This window comes from Perna viridis, chromosome 6, assembly GCF_037379345.1.
Source record: "Perna viridis isolate PV_CMFRI_1.1 ecotype Kerala chromosome 6, ASM3737934v1, whole genome shotgun sequence".
Taxonomy (NCBI): domain Eukaryota; kingdom Metazoa; phylum Mollusca; class Bivalvia; order Mytilida; family Mytilidae; genus Perna; species Perna viridis.
The window spans coordinates 1,836,244-1,842,112 of record NC_142450.1 but is presented as its reverse complement, the minus strand read 5'-3'; positions in this window follow the sequence as shown (position 1 = coordinate 1,842,112).

The window sequence follows — 5,869 nt, the reverse complement described above, 5'->3', positions numbered from 1 at the left end:
TACCTTTTTAGTTTGTTTATAGCCAATCAAGATGAACTGAAAAGGAACAAATCTAATTTATGTCGGGTATCCACTAGTTTACACTTCACATTGCTTCTATTCAAACTTTTTTGCATGTTTCTTTTTTAAAATTTCATTGCTGGATTGATTTTACCGGTCTAATTTAAATTTTAAAAGAAAAATAGCATTACACAATATGACATGCCACAACCATAGGACATGTCATATACATATTCTTCCTTGAAGGTGTACTTGCATGGATGTGTAGAATTAACTTGCTATGTCATGTTAATAATAATTGGACATTTACTTTATGTAGCTATAGGTTAGCTTGGTAAAATTCTGGGCTCTCATTTTTTTTTGTTTTGTTTTGTTTTTTTTTTTGATTAACAGAAACCGACAGTGTGGTGTGTCAGTTACATGGATGGCCCTATTGTAGGGGCCATAAACTAAAAAATTAAATAGACTCAATTAATTGATATTAAGTAAAATCATATCAAAATTTCATAACAATTAGACAACCATAACCATAAAGTCATTGCACGAAAATCAAGTGAATATGGACGACGACGACACGGACGCCGCCGACGATGACGCAGTCAGCACTATTTTGGTAACTATTATATTAAACACACACACACACACACATATATTAGAAATTCTTATGAAATAAAAATAAAATACTGGTATATAAAGGACTTCAAGGCTAAATCCATCGGTACTGACTCAAATTTAACACTTCAAAATCAAACTTTCAACTAAATCTTGTATTAAACAATTTTATCTAATTCTAAATAGTCACATACATTAGTAGTCTGAAAAATGTTTCCTTGGAGGAAAACTATACTTGTTATGCAGCTGTATAAAATATTTCAAGAGGCACTGCCAATATCATTTATCAAGTCAGAAAAAAAGCTTGCCAGGCAATCTCTAGCACTACTGGAGTAATAAACAGACCATCCGTTTAGACCTAAAAATGTTTCCGATCGCCCTAGACCTACTGACCCTCTTTCAGGCCCCCAACTCATAAATTTTGATTTGAAATTTTGAAGAAAAAAATTACGTAAAAATTCTGCCGATTGTCTTCCAGAAAAAAGAAGAAAATTGAAAACACACGTGCCATAAGTGTACTCTTGGTCGTGGATAATCCCTGTTTGTAATTCGGCACTATAGATATTTTTTGTTTTTACCACCTCCGTCAAAACAGAAAAAAATTACTGATGGGCCAAATCCCTAAAGCGATTAGACTGTGGACTGAGTCTATCATATGTTTAGTCTTTGCATTGTATCTGTATGACTTATGTCATTTCAAAAATATCAAATGAAAATAAAAATTCCTACCTACCGACCCTACTAAATTTTAGAATAGTTCTCGAAAACATAACATTATTTTTTCTGCCTTGGAAATTTCTCGTCAATTGACTGGCATGCACCAATATCAGTCTTACATGCACCGGAAAGTGCTGATTTTATCCCAAAAAAGTATTTTTGCTGGGTCAAAGATTCAGCAAATGCTACTGTAGTCTATACAACGCTGTATATAGCGTGCATTTTACAGATTGAATCACCTGGTCGCCGATCGACATTCTATAATAGGCCCAGGCAGAAGTCGATACATCAAGGTATACTGAATTTCACCAAATTTGTACCAAATAGTACCTAAATTGAGCAAAGATTGGGAAACATTTCATTTTTTATTCTTCTCAATAATAAGAGGCTAAAATGAGGACCATCTCTAGGTCCCCCTCTTTGGCCCCTGAAATTCATCAAAATTTCTAAAAATCACATAATTTCGACACCATTCATATTGAAATGTTCCTGATGAAAAACAAGGTAATCAAAGTTATAACTTTATAAATGTATCAAATATCTATGTCTGAACAAAAATATAACTAATTTTAAGTTAAACAAAAATAAATAGAATTGACGCCTCGTTTTCATTTTCAATAGTTTCTAATTAGAAGATTTAGACTTACTTTTTACATTATATCAATGTTTTATTTGGGTTCTGAGGATTAAGTACTTTTTCGTAAATTTTAAAATTGCATATTTAAAAAAAGGATAAAAAAAATCACTGAACAAAGAGTTAGCTCCCTTGAAAAGCATATCTTATATAAAATGCAGTTTTATTTATATTAGTGCTCATTTACAGTTTTTTCATTTTATTTTTATTTAATACCACCAGGGGCGTACCTGCCTATACGCAAATACAGAGTTGCGTACTTTTGGAAAAAGTAACAAAAATAAAAACACATTTCAAAGATGAAATAAAGGTTTTATGCAATGACTCACTGGGGGCCTTGAGCGACCCCCCCTCTAAGACCCAATTTTGCGTACAAATAAAACAGGCCTATCTACGCCCCTGACCACAATACAAATAAGTTAGCTTACTTAAATGAAAAAGGGGGAATGGGTTGTTTCATGTACACACATACACATGGATGAATTTCAATTTCTACTTAATGCAAACAAGAACATTTGGATTGAAAATAGCTCAAGATTTTATTTCTGTCTTGTTGATAACTCCTCTAAACTTCAATGAAATTAGGTCTTCTCTCTTTCATAGGGTAGACAATTTGAATAAAAATGTATTGTAACCATAAGTTTTCACATATATCTTAATTTAAAACTCACTTTTCAAGAAATTAGCAAATCTTTCTGCCTAAAACACAACAAATAGTAAAATATAATAACTTACATGAATGTGACTGAAATTTTTTGTATGTATTTTGTTTTTTTTCTTCAATAATCTCATACATGTTCATGTTGTACATGCATTATATATGGTCTGCATCAATAAAAAAGTTTCCCATTTATAGTAGAGAAACCCTCATTATGAAAATTTGAGTTGATAAAAATCATACTCCTATTACATGTATTACAGGCCATACTACAGACTAGGAATACCTTTAGAAAAGCTCACTTATTGGTGGAAATGCACAATGAAACATTCAAATATGACGAAGAATTTGTGGAAACTTCATTAATTCCATTAGTTTTCTGGGTTGTAGCAAATGAACCGACACACAGAATGATCAATATATATGTACATGTATACTATGCTTTTCAAAGGGGGGATAATAAAACAGACCTATACTGTCCGTAACACTGCCTGTTGTTGATGTATTATTTACATTATAAACTTCCATTTTTTAAAGCTGATTTTGCAAGTTTGGATAAATACACAAATTTCAATTTTCAAAACTGTTTACATTTTGATTTAAATTTTCTTTCAAGTCACTCATACAAATTCAGTGAGCATATTTTTAGTTACATAATAAATATTAATATACAGTGTAGTATGCTAGTTCACAAATCTCACTTGGTTCTTCATTTTTCTTGGTTTTCATGACAGTTCCACTCCGTTTGTTTTGGACTTTACTGGAAGTCTCCATCATCTTTAAAAGGGCAATGAGCTAAGAGACTCTTCACTTTCTGCACAAAATCCAATCATTTTGGTAAAATATAGTATTCCACACTAATCACAGCCATTTATAATTTGTAATAAATAATTTCACAGAATTTGCTTACTACCAGAGGTTTCTCTTTCCTCAAATACATGTTCATGTATATCGCATACAGTTTGACATCTTTGTCTGATAAGGGCCCATCCAGTTATGTTTTTGTTTTCTGTGAATTGTAATTACTCTCATTAGATTGATTGTGCATTACATTTGACTGGTTACAGGTTACTGAGTCGGCACACAGTATTTGCCAACAACTACATATGTACATTGCAACATTAGAAGTGCTAGTTGCTCCAGGGTGAAAAAAAGTTTCGACCATCACTGTTTTTTTTCAAGAGGAAACTACTCTCTGAATGACTTTTCACAGCTAGGTTCTGAGCAACTAAACCTCCAATTTCAGTAATACATTTCTCTTGAGATGTGCATTTTATACATGTAGCTGCATTTCACAGGGTTCTTTTAAAACCTCAAATGTAGAGACCAAATAATAATTTATGCAAATAATTTCACTTCTAAGCAATCATTCTGAAAAAAAAACAACATATCGCTCTTTTAATGAATACTACTATTTAGTTTATAATATTACAGAGAAAATACATCTGGTATTGATAAGCGGTCTTGGACACAAATGCCCAATGTTTTCAGTACAATATGGACCATTTGTTCTGTATTTTGTACACTTAACTGCATCACATTGATACACATGTTTACTATTAATATGTCTACAGTATTAATAGTAAACACGTGTATCAATGTGATGCAGTTAAGTGTATTAAGTTAAGATTCAGTAAAATACAATTTCTACTACATTGTATGATAACTTAAATAAGGAAGCTAATTCTTATTGAAATGTCTTCTTAAAATAATTCAAGGGATTTTAATGTGGATAACTGCTAGCTATTGTTAACACTGAGATTCATTTTTTATATGCATGCATGAGAAGGGTGTAGCATAATGCCCAGTTTGCTGTATACTTGCATTTGTCTTTTTGGGGCATGTCAAAGGCATGCTGTTGTTGTGGGAATTCTTTCACCACTTAATGTAGACCCATATTGACATTTTTCTCTCATTTGTTTTTTATCATTTATGGTTGATATGCTACAGAGTATAATGCAGTGTAGCTTATCATAACAGCTAATTATAATTATATTGTACATGTATAATTAGAACCGAAAAAGATATAAATGTATGGTTTATGTCCTGAAAATAAAATACGTCAAGGGGATATCGACTTATCTTGAACTGTTGTGGAATTGTCAGGGACGGATTTAGGCTTGGGCATGGCGGGCATCCACCCACCCACCCCCCTCAAAATTTGCATGTCTTTGATCCCTGGTTGAGATAAGATACACCAGAATATAAAATTGGTAGTTGTGCACTGCTTCTCTGCCTAGCCTGTGCCATATGAGAGATAGCATTCTAAATGGTTGGCAGGGAAACAGAATAATGAGTTTGACTGCCTACCTGCAGGCTGTGACTACTGTCAGGTCAAGCACCAGGCAAGGTCAGCTTGAATGGTCAAACATTCTCTTCCTGAAATGCATGAAAAAATGGAGGATAATAAATCACAATCGACAAAAACTAGATAGAAATGGACATTATTCAAGTGACAGGTTAATATAAAAAGCTAGCTATCAATTTCAATATGCCTTGAAAACACAGGCCCCCATTTCAGACACAGCCTTGCTCTCTACGTACTACCACTCTTGGGTGATAATGGGATCTGTGCTTTAATATTATGCTTTGTAGCCCACCATTGCATGACCATGTAGAATATAATTTGCTACATTGTACCTAAGACTTTGAAAGTCATACCTATTTAAACTGTAATTAATAGAGGATGAAGTCCCCATAATGGTACTCAATAGCGATAGAATCAGATACCGAATACAATGTCCAGTGGTGCTCTGAATAGCTGCAAAATCATAACTACTGCCATTTTTTAAAATATTTAGTAATCTGAATGGTCACAACTAGTAAGTATAAAAAATATAATAAACGAGCAACCTCAATGGCTACATGTTTACAGCTGGGGACTGATACAATTTCAACATACAAAGTTTTACCAAATTGTGTAATTTGTGAAGAAAAATTAATTGAAGATGATGTAAAGCTGTAAAAGGCATACATTTTTTTTAAACGTCAATTTACTCTACTTCATGCTCTTACAGGTTACATCTGCCTCATAGTATAAATGTATTTGTAATTTTTACTTACCAGAATCAACTGGTACAATATGCCAGTGCTCGGCACTGGCGGCAGTGGTTGCACAAGTTCTTCCCTGGTCTGATTTCTGAAGACCGGTCTGCATTTTATTGTTCACATCCGGGAAATTAAAACACTGTATCGTTATGCAAAAGCTTCTATTTTATGCTTTTCTTAACATTTTTATCCAGTAGAAC